Consider the following 18,430-nt stretch of genomic DNA (forward strand, 5'->3'; position numbering starts at 1 on the left):
ACTGAAGAGTAACTGGACTTGACGACAATCAAGATGACCCTGGTCAGACCATCGACGACCAATTTCAAGATGACGGTCAGAGCCGACTGCGCTGTTTCTACGAGTAGCCCACTCCCTCAGCTTATAAAAGCTCCTGCCCACTGGTTGGGGGCAGGGAGCCAGCCTTTGGTTAGGAGTCTGCCACTCCTCACGTTCCCCCCACCACCAGTTGCCAGCATCCAAAATAAAGCAAACTTCCCCTTCCACCAGCCTGGCCTCTTTTTTGGCTTTTGAGCAATGAGCAGCCAAACCCCACTTTGGGCTACATTAGATTGTAAATAGCACAGCGGTTGTGTATTGCCCCCTTTTTCTATTAAAATTATTAATTTCGGAAATATATATGTATTTTGTGTCACAACTGTAATCCTATAAAGTTTTTTCTAGTGATAATCTGAAAAAAAGAAAAAAGAAAGTGGCTCAGGACCCTTTTGACCTTTGAAGAATCGAGAGTAAGATAAACTGGCCTAATTTATAATGCTCTTTCTGTCTGGGTAATGTGTCCATTCACTGAGCTCTGGTGTTTTTCCTGTTAAAAACCCCTTTTACTATTTTTCCCTATATGGAGTATGTATTGTCTACCAAATTTCATGCTTTCAGTACTAACTTATTTCATGATTTCATTAACTGCATAATTTGTCATTTCTGATAGTTAAACTGTATAGTTTTTCCTCATTCAACAAACATTGATTTTTGAGCAACTGCTATGTGCCAGACTTTATATTCACTGTTAAGAATGGAAAGATGAATTTTAAAAATTCACAGCCCAGCAAAGGAAGCCAGACACATAAAGAGATAACAAAACAATGAAGAGGGAATTCCTTGCTGGTCTATGGTTAGGACTCCCCAGTTTCACTGTCAAGGGTGCGGGTTCAATCCCTGGAGTAAGAGTGTTCGGGACACTAGAGAGAAATCAGAGAACACGTCCTGTTGGAGTTGACTGCTAACATGAGTCTCTAAAGGGTGACCAGATGTTAGCCAGGAGAAATTGCATTTTAGTTAGCTTAAACTAAAGCTACTTTTTGAGTTATTATTAAACCAACTGAAGCTCTCCTTTTTTCTTTTCTTGAGACTCTCAGAAAGGCAACTTAAAGGAGGTGGTAATGACAAGTGGGTGTGAATGTTAGAAAACAAAGAGCTGGATGAAGAGAAGCAGTTTCCCATTTTCATCCAAGAGGATGCTCTGCTCAGCCAAGGTTTTCTCAGCCATGTGGCAGGTAGAAGGCTGTACAAGCAGACTTTGAGGGCGGCTGTATCCAATTAGAGCCTTTAGAGTCACACATTCCATTTTTCTTTTCTTAAATTTTATAGTCGTCAAACAACCTATTGATGTTGGTTTAGTTTCCCAGGTAGATTTCCTGCTACTAAGAGTATGAACTGATCTATGGATTCTCTTATCCCAAATCTACTATTATGCTAATTCTATTAGTTAATTTAGCATTTTCAGTTATCCAGCTAAATTAATGAATGAGCCTTATCTTGTTCTCAGAGACTCCTGTAGGTTTGATTTCTACAAAAATCAGTACCCAAAGCCAGATCATCCTGCTGTGAACTGGCAAAATCGAGTTCATGTATTTTTATACTGAGGACCACAAATACAAACTGAAAACCTTGTCTTCATTTTGCTCTTACCTGCAAAGTCCTACTGAAGTCCGAATGTTCTTGTATTACTCTCATCCAAAATCTATATCATCCATATTCTGATGAGTCTCAAATTTACATCACAAGCTTGGATTTCTCCTCCCAACTCCACACTCATGTATCGAAGAATAACATCTCAAATGGTGGTTCCCCTCAATATTACAAATAGAACTAAACAGTGCAAGCAATACAGCAACTCCATTTAGGGGGTGTCTAAATAAGAGAATTAAAAGCAGGATCTCATATACTTGTACATTCATATCATACCAGTGTTATTCACAGTATCCAAAAGGTGGAAGCAACTCAAACGCCCACCAATGGATGACTGGGTAAAGAAAATGTGATCTATACCTACAATGAAATATTATTTAGCCATAAAAAGGAAGGAAATTCTCGATGAAATTGGAGGACATTATTCTAAGTGAAATACGCCAGTCACAAAAAGACATGAATCTTATGACTTCATTTACATGAGGTTTGAGTATCAAACTCATAGAAACAGAAAGTAGAATGGTGGTTGCCTAGAGCTGGGGAAAGGGGGGATAGGGAGCTTTGTTGAGTGGATATAGTTTTCTTTTTTCAAGATGATAAATTTCTGGAGGTTAATTGCCCAACAATGTGAATATATTTAACACTACAGAATTGCATACTTAGAAGTGGTTAGGATGGTCAATTTTATGTGTGTTTCACCACAATACATTTTTTTAAAAAGAACCCAACTCTTGCTTACTTTGACATTTCCTCTTGAGGGTTGGAAATCAATGTTTCTAGTTGAGGATTCACCTCTCAATAAATGTCAAAGCTTTGCACACACAGCAGGTGACTTGGATAGGAGGAGAGAAGGCATACAACACACTTGCAGGATGTTTGTACTGGAGAAAGAGTATCTTTTGAAAGAAGTATCTTCCCAGTTCATAAGACCATGTGTCAGACACACGGTCACACACAACACACAACAAATACAGTGATTGTAGAGGCTCATTTCGGGAAATGAACTCAAAGTTAGGATAGTGTGGGAGGTTATTAAACTTCTCACTGAGCCTCTGAACCCTGTGATCCCCAACTCTTAAAGGACTATCCTTCATCAGGTTTTTAAAATTACTCATGTAGTTTTAGTAGTATGAGAGTATGCTCATTCTAGAATGTGAAAATACCTTTAATAATAATCTAAAAGTATAAATTCACAGTGACAAGGGATTTGCTGTTGGATATAAGCCTGATCATGCTTTCAGCAACAAGCGTCCTCTGTAGATAAACCTACTTTGTGTCTAATTTTTCAAGCATTCCTTGTTCATTTTCTTCCTCCCATTTGTATTACCCCTGCCTAGAAATGACCATGACAGAGATGTGCCCAGATTATCAGCCTTTGCAAACAAAACTGGAGCCTCATGGAATTACATTAACCCAGTTCTTATTGGCTTCCTCTTTGGGATGAAGTTTGATTACTTTCCTGAACTCAAAAGGTTTAGAGACAGTCCCAGGGAATGTGTGTGCCTATTCTCACATGTGTGTGTGTATGTGTGTGTTGATAACCAACAACTGAGTCTACTATTTGGCTGGGCAAAGAATCGATCAACAGCATTTGTGTTCATTCTCTAGTGTGTGTAAAATATTTTTAAATTTCAGAGTTACTATGCACAATGAGCAAAGCAGGTGAATGGACGACTTCTACGTTTTGACTGATCCTGGGTCAAGAAAGGAGAGCAGATGTAAGAACCTGAAAAGCAGTTATGATGGTGGTGGCCACTTTAAAGCCCGACCCCTGATACTGATGATGTCCAGTTTCTTCTTTTATGGAACTTAATCTAGTTGAAGATAGACATAGTCAGGCATCATTCAGCTCTGCACCACTGAGACCAAAGTTCGTTAAACGAATGAATAAATGATTAAGTTAGTGGATTCGGGAAAAGTCCCACAGGTATGGTAGCATTTAGCATGAGGAGGAGCAGCCCCGTGTCTGGGAGCAGAGCCATCATTCTTATATGTTGTTTTTGAGGTCTAAGAATGTGGACGTTACCTTCAAGACCCACTGTCAGGTCATTTAGTGTGGACTGGCAATCTGACAGCAGTGTGCAGAATAAACTAGGAGAGAGGGCTTGACCTTTTAAGAAGGAAATGGCTTATTTTTTTAAAAGGAGGATCAACTTTAAGACAGATGATATAAGCTCGGGTCAGGCATTTGAAGTTTGAAGACATGGTGAGAAAAACAAGTGCAAACTTCAGCAGGCAGTAACCAGACTTTAGCAGAGAGGTTGGTTCCAAGTTGAGGTAGACATTGGAAAGTTGCACCTTCGAGGGGACTCGGAAATACCTACACCAACCCTTGAACTCCTTGGCTTTTCGCTAGCTGGCAAAGGAGACTCTTATGATGGTGGTGGTGGTGGTGATGTCAGCTAGCATTTCTTGAGCGTGCCGACCGTAAGCGACCTGTATCTCACTGTATACTCACGACGGTCCCAAGATGACAAGGCCATTTGATGACTCAAGCCTCTTTAAGCTAATCAGGGCTGATTTCACTCTCTTCAGAACCTACAACGAGTGTTCCTAGGGCGAAGCAGCCAGTATTCAGGTCCTGGCGCAGCGCAGAAGCGTGGAGACCCGTCTTTAGGAAATGGCAACCCCCTCCAGTTTTGTTGCCTGGAGAATCCCATGGATGGAGGACCCTGGTGTGCTACAGTCCACGGGGTCGCAGAGTCGGACACAACTGAGCGAGTTCACTTTCACTTTTTCACTTTCCCCTTATTAGAGCAGGAGTCTCGGGAAGGCACGCGCCAGGAGCGCCCAGGGCGCTCAATACTGGTCTCTGCAGCAGCTAGCCCGGCGGGGTCAGCGGTCTTCGCCGCCAGCTGGCAGCTCCGCAGCTCCTGGGCGCGCCCACTTGGAGCTAGTGACGCGACAGCCCGTCTCTCCGCCTCTCGGAGCCCCGCCCCTCGGAGCCCCGCCTCTTCAGCCCCGCCCACCTCTGACCCCGCCTCCTCGGCCCACCACTCTGCGCCCGGTCGGCCCGTCTCTCCGCGGCCCGCCCCTCGAATCCCCGCCCACTTCTGGGCTCCGTCTCCCCTGCCCACCACTAGGCTCCCTGTCTGTCATCTCCCCGCGCCCCGCCCCTCAGAGCCCCGCCTCCTCAGCCCTGCCCACCTCTGGGCTCCGCCTCCCAGCCTCCCCGGCCCACCACTCGGCGCCCCGTCTGCTCATCTCCCGGAGCCCAGCCCCCTATCTCCCCGCCCCTCGGGGCCACGCCCAGCTCTGCCGGGCGGGGGTGGGGCTGGGACGCGAGGGTCACGTCAAGGCGGCGTAGACAAAGGGCGGGCGCGCGCACGTCCTTACGCACGCTCGGGGCCGGCGGCGGCGGCGAGGGCGGGACGGACGGTCCGCGGAGGGATTTGGCGCCCGGAGCCCCACGCTTGGTGAGTCGTCCGCTGCCGGGTGCTTCCTGAAGGTCACGAGCCTCTAGCAGGGCTGGGGGTTTGGGCGGGTACCCGCGAGGGCCTGGTCGGGGGACCGCCGTCTCCCTGCGCCGCCCCGGCGTCGGGAGGCACCACTGCCGCTCCCGGGGTGGGGGGTTCCGGGCGGTGGAGCGGCCCGCCCGTCCCCGCCGCGCCCTCCGTCCGGGGCCGGGCCCGCGCCCCCGCGCCCTCGCGCCCCCGGCGTGTGAGAGGTCATGGGGAGGCGCCTTCGCCGTAACGGCTGAGGCGGCCCCAGGATGTTGGTTTTCCGCTCTTGATACCCAAAGGAGCCCCATTTTGCCTTTCTTGGGGATTTCCCAAGCCTCGAAATCCTTGCCTTTTGGTTTTGATTTCACGCCCCGCGAAGCATCCTCCTACCAGAGGAATTAGTGTATTTGCTGGCTTACCGTGTCACCGAGGGCTTTTAACTTTTGCCGTTGAAAAGTTAGGGGAAATGTACACCGTATGAAACACCACACTTCTGTGGAAGACAGCCCCGTACCGGACCTTAGTGCCTCACCGCCCAGGGAAGGTCTCTGTGCCGTGTGGACCTGCTCATGAATAACTTTATTGAGGTCCGTTGAGGATTTCCCTTTCTGGTTCATTTCCCTTAATTTTGGTTGAAGTTCGAGTACCTCTGCTTAATTCCGTGTCGTGTAGATTCTACCTCAAACCAAGAGAAATGGCATGAAAAGCAGTTATCCTTAGACCAAAGATTGTAGAAAAAGAGCCCTGTGTTAATAACAGTTCGATATTTTCTCATTTGCACAACGTTTTTTTTTTCAATCTTGTATTATGTAGATTTTCAGACAGAGAAGTAGGTAGAGCAGTGAACCAGCGTGTATGCCTCATCCAAACTCAAGAGCTCACCTATGATTGAGCTTGTCTCATCCCCCTCACGCCGCCCCCATATCTCTGGGATAAATCCTTGATGTTAAAAGTAGCTTGAGAGTCAGAATAAGAATCTTACTTTATGACTTTGCATTGAGGCTGAGCCTACCATTACAAGGCCTTCAACTCAGAAGCACATAATGGCATTGAAGAAGGATCAGAAAAGGCATCTAAAATAGTTAAGCGGCTGGAGGACAGGTTAAAACAAAAGGTGGGGATGAGAGCTTCCAGAGCATCTTGTCTTAGCTTTCATTTCTGATGAGCCCTCAAGGCCCAGAGAGATTCAGTGACTTGTCCCTATCTGCAGAGAATGTAAGAAAGAGGTTGAACTGAGGCTGGAAAAGACGTCTCCCGAGGCTGCGTCTACCTCCTGTACCCTGCTGCTTGCCTTTGGGCGTTTTCTCTGGAAAAGAGAAAAGTGTGAAAGGGCTGTGATTGAAAACTCTTCCGATGAAGGGCTAGGGTGGGCAAATAGGATCCTTTCTGCCAAAATCTGGAATAACGAAACTTTGGGATAGATCTTAAATTATTTCTTAAGCTAGACTTGGGACAAACTGAGGAGTTTTCATCATAGCTTTGAGGAAACATGGGAAGATGCTGACCTTAAAGTGGAATTCCAGACTGAGAATGAGAAGAAACTTGAAGATTGAGATTAACACTCATAGCTATTTAATGAAGCATGACTAAGAGAAACTGGAATGATTTTTAGGGGGGTTTACCCTTGGCTTCCCTGGTGGCTCAGACAGGAAAGAATCTGCCTGGAACACAGGAGACCCAGATTCTATCCCTGGGTTGGGAAGATCTGGAGAAGGGCATGGCAACCCACTTCACTATTGCCTGGAGGATCCCATGCACAGAGGTGCCTGGTGGGCTACAGTCCATGGGATCACAAACAGTTGGACACGACTGAGCAAGTACCTTACTTACACTTGATGTTATGCTCTTGGTAGCATCAAAAACAATATCACCCTCCCATAAAACATCTTTCCTTGACATGAGCAGATAAGAATCCAGCACTATGTTCGTTATAGGTTAAACTTTTTTCTTTTGAACCATAATCTGCATTTTCTAGCATACTTTATCCAGTAAAGTTTCCTTGTCTCAAGTAAGACAGGTAAATTCAGTACCTGGGCCTTAATTTTTTTTTATCCTTAAATGCTGCCTGAGGGATGCTGTGAATTCTTGTATGTAGACTTCTCTGAGTTTGCTTGTAAGTTCAGTTTGTATGATATGACATAATTGTTTATAAATTTACTTTCAGGATGGAATTTTCTTCTGTGAGTTTGTGACCTAAATACAGTAATTGTCATGCACATCTAGCTTATGGAAATGCGGCTCCAGTGAACAGCATCTGGGTATCTTGGTAAATCATTACCCCTGAAGACATGGGGGGTTGGGGGAATTGTTTTGTTTTGTTTTGTTTTTGAGGGGCAAAGGTGGTGTGTGCTGGAGAATATGGTCCTGGTCAAGCTTGAGCTGTACTGCAGAACTGTTTCTTCAGGTAAAACAGAACCTCATCATAACAGGTGATTTACATCTTACTGTATCATTAGGCTCATGGCCGGGTGGGTACCTGAGCAAGTGTCGTTAATGCCCTGTATAATAGCGCTTACCGTAGCATGAGGAATGAATTTTAGAGTTAAGAGGAGCATTATCAGTTCTTGGGGTTCCTCATAAGTCCTTCAAGGCGCTCTTTCCTATAAAACATAGACATGCACATGCCAGCAGCCATATGGAGGCTGGCCTGCTCTCTTGGGGCACTAAGGCAATGGCACCCCTCTCTAGTACTCTTGCCTGGAAAATCCCATGGACGGAGGAGCCTGGTAGGCTGCAGTCCGTGGGGTCACTAAGAGTCAGACACGACTGAAGTGACTTAGCAGCAGTAGCAGTGTAAGAATTGTTAGGCTGTTTTGCTTCCTATTAAATGGTGAGCTCAAGATCTGCAGCTCCAGAAAAGTACTTTGTAAAACGTAGGCATATAGTACACTTCTGTTGACTTTTTAAATAGGAAAACAAACCAAAAAACCAGTGAGGGGACTTAAATCCACAAAAGGTGAATGACTTATTGACGGTCACACAGAGCAGAGAGTAACAGAGCTGAGCGTCCAACCTCAGACTGGACTCCTGAGTCCAGTTCTTAGCCCCTTCCTTTGCACGGTTCTCTTCACACCTCAGAGGACTAGGGAGGGGAAGGTACTATATGTGTAAATGTTTTTCCTTACCCGTTAGAGATTTCATTATCTTCAGGGTCTGCCTCAAAAGTTTGTGGTCAGTGTTGAGTAAAAGAAAACAGGTAATAATCTTAATAATTTAACTCAAATTATCCAGACTCTCTCTTCAACATGTAATCAACATACAATCCCTTTGTTACATTATCTGTTTTGAATTGGAGAATAATTGCTTTACAGCATTGTGTTGGTTTCTGGCGTGTATCAGCATGAATCAGCCATAGGCGTGTGTCCCCCCTTCCCACCTCCCACTGCATCTCACCCTTCTAGGTTGTCACAAAGCAGCAGACTTGAGCTCCTTGTATCATACAGCACATTCCCACTGGCTGTCTAATTTTACATACGGTAATGTATATGTTTCAGTAACATACAAGCTCTTAATGAGATCTTTTACATTCCTCTTTTTTCACCCTGAATCATTGAAATTCCAGTGTCTGTTTTTACAGCTCATTTCAATTTCGACTGTCCACGTTCTCCAGTGCTCAGGGGTTATACGTGGTTAGTGGCTGCTGTATCAGACAGCACAGAATCACTGTCAACTGAACACAGAGATGAAAGAGTGTTTTATGTTCCTGGTAGAATGCAGGTCTGAGGTTAGAGGGTTTTTTTCCATTGCACTGGGTCTTTATTGTGTGAGCAGGCTTTCTCGAATTTCGGTGAGCGGGGGCTGCTCCTCCTTGCAGCACACAGGCTTCTCACTGCGGTGGCTTATTTGTTGCAGAGTGTGGTCTCTAGAGCTTGGGCTTCAGCAGTTGAGGGGCCCAGCTTTAGTGGCTCCATGGCATGTGGGATCTTCTCAGACCAGGACCCTGTCCCCTGAATTGGCAGTCAGATTCCCATCCACTGTGCCATCAGGGAAGTTTGTGGTTTTGGTCATGAGGTTGTTTTTTTTTTCTTTCCTGTTTCAGAGATTTCTCTTTGCATATTTAGGGTTGTTTCAACCTTGTGGCAAGTTGAACAAAGAAGTCCCATGTTTTACAGATTTTGCTTTTGTGATGAAATGCTTTCTCATTTTAAGTAAGACTGCTTAGTCATAGGGGTGAGGGAGCTTGACTTTTAAAAAATGGGTAGCGACAAAACTCAGTAATAAAATAACCGAATAAAAAATAAAGATTTTCACACTTCACCAGGGAAAACATACAGATGGCCAGTAAGCACACGAAAGATGCTTCATATCGTTGGTCAGGAGGGAAACAAAACTGTGAGATAAACACCTCACGTCCATTAGCCTATCTAAAATTAAAAAGATCGATCGTAACAACTGTTGGTGAGGATGTAGAACAGATGGAACTTTGGTCACTTTCGGTGAGAATTAACAATTGATGGTCCAACCAGTTGAGAAACCGGTCTGGCAGTTTCATCAAAAGGTAAATGCTACCTCATTCCACTCCTAGGTATTTAGCCAGGAGAAGTGAAAGTATGTGTCCTTACGTGGCTGGTAGGTAGCGGCTTTATTTGTAACAGTCCCTGACTGGAAGGACCAATGGCTGGGTGAGTGGGTAAAGAAGCTGTGGCCTGTTCTACCCAGGGCCACAGCTCAGCAGTAGGGACTGACATGGGCAGCAGCTGAATGGTTCTCAAAGGGATTATGCCAAGTAAAATAAACCAGACACAAAGGTCCTGAAAAAAGAAGGGCAGGAAGTTGCTTCCAATTACACATACAATACTCAGATATCAAAGCACCAATTTTCAAATGGAGTTCTGAGAGTAGTGTTCAGGGTCTTAAAGCCCCAGCAAATCAAATTGTCCTTTCTTCAACTGATGACTCCAGAATAGCAATGTGTCCTGTATCTTTGTCCTTTTTTTTCTTTTCTGGTGATGTTGCTTTATGTTGAACTTGGTTCCACGTTACTTATTACCCAGACCCAACTCACATGAGGCCTTTCTGGGCAAGGAGAAAGTATTTAGGCCTTAACTGAGGTCGACCTCAGTTAAGATAATGGCCCTGAAGCTGACCATATTCCTGTCTTCTTCCCAGTAAGTTGAGTCATCCTTGAGCCTGACATGTCCTGGCTTTGTTTTGGACCATCTGTTTTATTCAGGATTGCTGTCGGCTGTAAGCGTATCCCTGGATTTTCAGCAGTTGAGGTTTGCTTCACCTAGCAGCTCTGGGCTGCCTGTCTCCTTGGAAATGGGTTTACAGCTTTCCTCCTGAGCAGCAGCATCCCACTCAAGCAAGTTTCGTACACTCCACTCCTCTGACACGCTCGACAGCAGATTCACCCCAGTGTACGTTTCCTCTGTGTGCATGCCTTTATTTACCATCACATCAAAATGGCATTTGCTGGTCTGTGACCTGACCGAGTAAACTCAGAAAAGTGGATACCTGCCCCAGAGCAAAGGAGAGGCTAGGACATAGAGAGACCCCTAGGTGGGGACACAGGTCTGAGGTGTAGTCCTGCCTCTCTAACGGGCCAGCTTTGCAGCTCGTCTCAGTCACTTAACTCTTCCAAGGCTCAATAATTTAAGCCATTAGAAGAGCTTGGCTTAGAGTTCTTGGTGATTGACTAATAAAGTCATGGCTTGCTCTAGCCATCTTTGGGGTTGTAAACGCCTTTCTGCAGCAGTGGTGTCAAAAGCAGATTTCTCCTTAGTGTTACGTCATGGCTTGGGAAACACATTCCAGTGCCCCTTCTCTGTAGTAACAGGAGCTTAGCATAGTAGTAATGATGTGTTTTGAACATTTCCCTTGTTCTAGGCACTGTGAAAAGTGAACAGGTTTTTTTGGTAGGTGGTGTTGAACAGAAGCTTAAAGAAATTAAAGTAATTTACTCAAAGTAACAGACTGGGCTTCCCAGCGCGGTGAGTGGTAAAGAATCTGCCTGCCAGTACAGAAGACTGGAGTTCTGTCCCTGGGTTGGGAAGATCCCCTGGAGGAGGAAATGGCAGCCCACTCCAGTCTTCTTGCCTGGGGAATCCCAGGGACAGAGCAGCCTGGTGGGCTGTAGTCCACGGGGTCGCAAAAGAGTCAGGCTTGACTGAAGAGCAGAGCACCCATATGCGCATGCACACTCAAACTAGTAAAGTGATCAAGTTAGGGTTCAAATCCTAGTGTCTTTCTTTCAATTCCTGTCTGCAGACATTACCAAATGGTCCCAAGGTGGGTAGAATCAATTGCCCCAGGCTGAGAATTACTGCTCCAGTTTATGTTTAGTATGAGTTTTTAGAAGTAGAGTTGCTGGACCTAAGGTTATATGTAATTTAAATTCTGATGGTAATTACCGAATTGTTCTCTGTAGACGTTGTACCTTTGTGCATGCCAGTCAGCGGTGTTTGAGGGTCTTTTCTTTTTTCGCCAATAGGACGGGTTATCAGAAACTTGTTTTGCCGCCTCACTGTGGTTTTCATTCACGTTTCTTGACAGCTGACCTTTGTCTGGGCTCTTAGTGCTTGCTAGGCACCATGTAGTAGCTTGTGGTCTGTGGATTTTGTGACATGCTTTGAAATGCCTTCCTCCCCATTCAGCCTCCTAAAGTTTGGTACTTAGTATTGTGGACAGCACCCAGGGTGTCCCCTGATCTTAATGAAGTGATCGTAGGTGCCATTTATTGAGATCTAACGCGTAACAGACGTTGTACTTAGTATGCTTTAAAAATACACTATCTCTGTGTTGCCTAAGCACTTACTTTTCATACAAAGGCCTGTCTCCTTGTTTCTGAGTGGGTGTGTGACATCTCCCTGGACAGCAGGTGTGGCCTCCTGAAGTGCAGGGTGTGTCACAGAGCCACCGAGAGCTGACAGAAAAGCAGTTTCTGCAGCCGGGAGTGTAGTAGTCCCTGCCTGGGCTTCCCAGGTGGCGCTAGTGGTAGGGACCCTGCCTGCCAGTGCAAGAGGCGAGTTCATCCCTGGGTCAGGAAGATCCCCCAGAGAAGGAAATGGCCACCCTTTCCGGTATTGCCCGGAGAATCCCAGCAACAGAGGAGCCTGGCGGGCTGTAGTCCATAGGATCCAGAGGGTCGGACACAACTGAAGCAGCTCGGCACACACATGCCTGGTGATTGAGTCAGAATTGGTTTAGAAGCCTCAATTTAAATTTGTAAGATCCCTCTGTTATTTTCTCTTCCAGAACTCGTTTTTTTAAATATAAATTGAAGTATAGTTGATGTATAATATATGTTACAAGTGAACCATATAGTGATTCATAATTTTTAAAGGTTATACTCCATTTATAGTTATTAGTATTGTAGAATATTGACTGTATCATCAATGTTGAATAGTATATCCTTGTAGCTTATTGTATACCTAATAGTTTATACCTCTTAATCACTTACCCTTTTACTACCCCTTCCCTCTCCCCACTGGTAACCACTGGCTTGTTCTCTATATCTGTGCGTCGGCTTCTTTTTTGTTACGTTCTCTAGTCTGTCTCTGTCTGACTTATGTCACTTGGCATAATGCCCTCCAAGTCCATCCACATTGCTGCAGGTGGCAGCATCTCACCTTTTTATGGCTGAATGCTGTTCCACTGTGTGTGTCCCGTACACCATCTCTGTGCGTTCATCTGTTGGTGGACACTTAGGTGCCTTCTGTGTCTTGGCTGTTGCAAACGATGCAGCCGGGAACATTGCAGTGCGTGTATCTTTTTGAAGTGCTGTTTTTTGTTTTCTTTGGATGTGTGCCGAAGAGTGAGATTGCTGGATCGCATGGTGCTTCTGTTTATAGTTTGTTGAGGAAGCACTATACTGTTTTCCACAGTGGACACGCCAGTTCACATTCTCACCAACAGTGTATGAGAGGCCCCTTGTCTCCACCCACAACTCTTCTTGTTGACAGTCATCAAAGTGTGAAGTGATGACTCTGTGTGTGCCTTTTTGCGGAAAATGTGCCTGTAGGTGTGTATGTTTACCACGACATGCTTTCATACCTAACGTGGTATGTGGCATGGAGTGTGTGTCCTGAGCTAGTCACCCTGAGAACTGAGAAGCCCTGAGAAGTGGCCCATTTGAGGGCTCCGGTTTGCACCCCAGGGTTGAAGAGTCTCGTTAGCTTAGAGGTGGACTGTCAGCTTCCTGGGATGAGGCCACCTTCCCTCCCGAAAGGCTCAGAACTCGTTGGTTCTTAGGGTTTCCTCGGACTGGCTGGACTCCTGGGGGAACGTTGGTCCAAGTGACTCTGGATTTGGCTGAAAGTGGGGGAGGTGAAGAGAAGGAGTGACTATTGCTTTGAGCTGATGACTTCCCCTGCTTCCTGTCAAGGAGTTGCAGTTCTGTTTACGTGAAGCAAAATGGTTGCCTTTCCTACAAGAGCATTTATCTAGACACTGGTGTGACAGAGTTCTGATGTGAGCAGTTTGCCACATTTCCAGAGACTGGAGTCCGTGTTGAGGGGCCTTAAGGCACCAGGACCTCGCTGTGACGGCTGCTCCGCGATCCAGCAACATGTTTGGGGGCCCATCTGATACCCACAGCTTTCTCACCTCGTCCCTGCTTCTAAGAATCCACAGGAGGATTGTTCAGCGTTGGCCGCAGAACTTGTTTGGCTGGTTGCTGTTCTGTGTTCTGGAGTCTGGTACTCCGGGGTGGAATCTGGGTAGGGGGCTAGGGACAGCGGGGCAGTTTGCTGCCTCTGAGGGGAGGAAGGAGCAGTGGGGTCAGGGGTTTGCAGGCTGCTGCTGTGAAGGGTCGCCTAGTAGATAGCTGAGGCTTTGCAGGCTGTGGTCTTGTCACATTATCCTTTAAGACTGTCTATAAAGATGTAAACACTGTTCCTAGGTCATGAACCTTGTCAAAACTGGCTCAGATTTGGCCTGGGGACCTGATGTGCCCACTTCTGAACTAGGTGAAGTAATTAGTTTATTGCTAAATGTGTTTACTTTCATGTTTTGAGGACATGAACCCAGAATAACCTTGGGAACTCTCAGTTGGTTGTGGTCCAGAGTAAAGAGATCTAAGCTCTGACTTGGGAAATCAAAGTCACCCTGGTGTCTGTCACCTTGGGCCCATGGACGTCAAGGTGACCGTGGCTACTGTGACAGCAGCTATCCACTGGCACAGGGGTGGGGGAGTCGGATGGAGATGTGGCCCTGGGATTAGGCTGGAATTTGACAGGTTTAAGGAATACAGTGACTCAGCAGATTGACTTGATTTTAGTCTCAGAAATAGATCTAAATTCCTGAATGTCCTTTGGGACACTGTTAGAAATCTGGCGTGTACCGACAGCTTGACCAGTTTATAGAAATGGGCAACCAGGTTTGTACCTTGGATTCTGAGAACAGCAAATTCTGCTACAGGAATCCAGATTTGTCTTGTGGTTTCTCCCTGGTCACAAGAAGTTCTACGCAGCTTGCCCGGCATGGAGGAAGTGTTAATGTAGCTCAGGGTGTTTGAGAGAGAGGAGGGCCTGGGGGTTACAGAGCGGGGCTGGGAAGTGGGCACCCTTGTCCACGTGCCTCCTGTGCTGGTTGCAGCTGTGCAGCCCCAGGCAGCTTCCCCCTCTCTTCCTCTGTTCCCTCACCTGTCCACAGCAGAGCTGACAGTAACTCCACTGTAGGGTGCGGTGGGAGTTCGGTGAGCTCAGCGTCCGTCTCGGTAGTGTTGCATGAGCGTTAGCAATGACCGTGTGGAAGCGGAAGTGGAGGACCACTGCCCCTGAAACAGCGTTGTCTTAGTTTCCCTGCCAGGGGTGTGGGACGTGGTGGGAGCAGTTAGGGGTCAGGGAATGGGGTCAGGGTCTCCCCCGCTTAGTTCCCTAAGTGGTAAAATGGAGAGAATACATATTGACAGGTTGTGAGACAACACAAGAAAGGCCTCTGAGCTCTGTACTGCAGTGGACAGGACTCATGGTGAAGTCAGGCACCTGCTCACCTGTTCCATTTCTTGAACTGTTAAATGTACTGGAACCAAGCCAGAAGGAGATTGGTATGAGGACAGAAATGTTTGCCAGAGAAAAGTGAGAGGATGCTCCCACGTTTGGAACAAGGGACAGTATTAAGTGAAAGAAGCCAAGAAGGCTACATCCTGTAAGATTCCAATTAGATGACATTCTGGGAAAAAATCTTAACTGGAGACAGTGAAAAGATCGGTTATTTCCAGGGGTTGAGGGCAGGGAGGGATGAAAAATCAGAGCCCAGAGGATTTTTAGAGCAGTGAAGATATTGTGTGCGCTACTGTAATGATGGGCACATATCACTGTCCACTGTGCAGTTGCCAAAACCCTTAGCATGTACAACCCCAAGAGTGAGCCCTAATGCAGACAGCCTTTCTAATAGCAGAGCGGGCGGAGCCCCTGGTGGTCTAGTGGTTAAGAATCCGCCTGCCGATACAGGGGACACAGGTTTGATCCCCAGACCGGGAAGGTCGCACCTGCCGCAGAGCAGCTAAGTCCACGCACCCCAGCTCCTGAGCCTGGACACAGCCCTCGAGCCAGGCGCTAGTGAAGCCCGTGCACCTGGAGCCGAGCTCACACCAAGGGCAGCCGCTGCAGTGAGGCGCCCGGGCGCCGCAGCTGCAGAGCAGCCCCTGCTCAGCGCAGCCAGAGGGAGCCCGAGCGCGTCAGCCAAGACCAGCACGGCCAAAACCAGAGCCAGAATAAGAAATCTTAAAAAAAAAAAAAAAAAAAAAAAAAAGTGGCCAGAAAGCCTGGAGGAGTTAACCTACGAGGAAAATGTGACGGTATCTCGTGAAACTAAAACTGTACTTCTGGGAATCCCCTGGTGGTCCCGGCATTAGAACCCCGCACTTCTACCACAGGGGCCACAGGTCCGATCCCCTTTTGGGGAACTCGGATCTCACAAGCCACACAGTGCAGCAAGAAAACTCCCTGTATTTCCCAAGTCAGAAGTGGAAGACAGATGCGGTATATTCTCACATAAATGTGGCGTCCAGAAAATACGAACTTGCAGAAACAGAAGAGTGGTGGTTCCCAGGGGCCAAGGGGTAGGAGAGATGGGGAAATGCTGGGCAAAGGGTCAGTGTGCACAGTTATGAGATGAGAACGTTCTGGCACAGTGATTACAGTTGAAAGTTGCGGAGAGGGTAGATCTTACATGTTCTCACCACATACACAGAAAAGGTGACTCTCTGACTAACACTCTGCTGCTGCTGCTGCTGCTGCTGCTACTGCTAAGTCGCTTCAGTCGTGTCCGACTCTGTGCGACCCCATAGACAGCAGCCCACCAGGCTCGTCCGTCCCTGGGCCTCTCCAGGCAAGAACACTGGAGTGGGTTGCCATTGCCTTCTCCAGTGCGTGAAAGTGAAAGTGAAGTCACTCAGTCGTGTGTGAGTCTTAGCGACCCCATGGACTGCAGCCCACCAGGCTTCTCCATCCATGGGATTTTCCAGGCAAGAGCACTGGAGTGGGGTGCCATATCAAATCCTGCTTTGGCTCTGCAGAGTTGCTCAGTGTTAATGTGTCGGTTTTGTCAGTTCAGTTCAGTCCCTCAGTCGTGTCTGACTCTTTGCAACCCCATGAATCGCAGCTTGCCAGGCCTCCCTGTCCATCACCAACTCCCAGAGTTTACCCAAACTCCTGTCCATCAAGTTGGTGATGCCATCCAGACATCTCATCCTCTGTCGCCCCCTTCTCCTCCTGCCCCCAATCCCTCCCAGCATCAGGGTCTTTTCCAGTGAGTCAACTCTTTGCGTGAGGTGGCCAAAGTATTGGAGTTTCAGCTTCAGCATCAGTCCTTCCACTGAACACCCAGGACTGATCTCCTTTAGGATGCACTGGTTGGATCTCCTTGCAGTCCAAGGGACTCTCAAGAGTCTTCTCCAACACCACAGTTCAAAAGCATCAATTCTTCGGCGCTCAGCTTGCTTCACAGTCCAACTCTCACATCCATACATGACCACTGGAAAAACCATAGCCTTAACTAGATGGACCTTCGTTAGCAAAGTAATGTCTCTGCTTTTGAATATGCTATCTAGGTTGGTCATAACTTTTCTTCCAAGGAGTAAGCGTCTTTTAATTTCATAGCTGCAGTCACCATCTGCAGTGATTTTGGAGCCCCCAAAATTAAGTCTGACGCTGTTTCCACTGTTTCCCCATCTATTTCCCATGAAGTGATGGGACCAGATGCCATGATCTTAGTTTTCTGAATGTTGAACTTTAAGCCAACTTTTGTCAGTAAATCAGGGGAAATAAAAACAAGGGTTACTTTTTTCCCTTAAACCTAGATTTCCTTTTCCCCTGCAATTCCATCTCTAGGAGGTTATCCTGAAGCTATATTTGCACGTGCATTTTGTATGCTAAATCACATATGCTCATTGCATTGTTTATAAGAGCAGAAGGGCAGAAACATTGGTGTCCACCCTCAGGAGAGCGCCGTAACCGACTCACGGAGCATTCTTGCAGCTGAGAACTGTACACCTGTCTACAGGAAGGGAGCTCCGTTGGCGCGGAGGCAGCACTGTCTCAGGACGTGTCAAGCTAGGAAACAGGACAGAAAGCAGCGTTCAGCGCAGGCCTCCTGCTGTCTGGGCGGCTGGGGCAGGAGCGGTCCCTGACGGTGTCCCGGGGTGTGCAGGGTGGTCTCAGGAAGCACCCGGAGCATCCTCATGTTGGGACTGCTTCTGCGGCCCCGAGCTCCAGGCAGTGGGGGACAGCGAAGAGGCCTGTCTTCTCCTCCTCGGAGTGTGCCCTCTTTATCTCTTGAAAGGTGTCTTGTGTCCATATATTTTCTTTTCCTTAATTCATTTTTTAAATTTGAGGTCTGTGATGATTTTTTTAAATTGAAGTGTGCTTGATTTATGGTGTTGGGTTAGTTCGTGCCGTGCAGCAGAGAGACTCAGTTTAGGCATATACATACGTTCCTTTTCATGTTCTTTTCCGTTATAGTTTTATCAGGACACTGCATATAGTTCCCTGTGCTGCACGCTGGGATCCTGTTTTCTGTCCAGTCTACATGTAGTGGTTTGCATCTGCTGAGCCCAGACACACGTGTATTTCCTGTTAGAAAAGTGTGAGCGGCCCCAGCTGGTACTTAGACCAGCGGGGTTGAAATCTAGATGAAACGCCTGCGGTTTTCGTCCACGCCCGCACACACCGCCTGTTTGCCCTGCCGGCTCCCCTCGACCTTGGGGAAGAGGAACGGCCGGGCGCTCGGCCCCCACCCCAAGCGCAGTGCACCCCTCCCCTCGGCGCCGTTTGTGTCGCATGCCTGACGGTGTTTCTGTCTCCTCCTCCAGCTTCAGCAGCATGTAAGCAACTTCCTGCCAAGAACCCAGGTCACCGCCGAGAAGAGGGCCTGAG

Source organism: Budorcas taxicolor, chromosome 24 (genome assembly GCF_023091745.1).
Source record: "Budorcas taxicolor isolate Tak-1 chromosome 24, Takin1.1, whole genome shotgun sequence".
NCBI classification, from domain to species: domain Eukaryota; kingdom Metazoa; phylum Chordata; class Mammalia; order Artiodactyla; family Bovidae; genus Budorcas; species Budorcas taxicolor.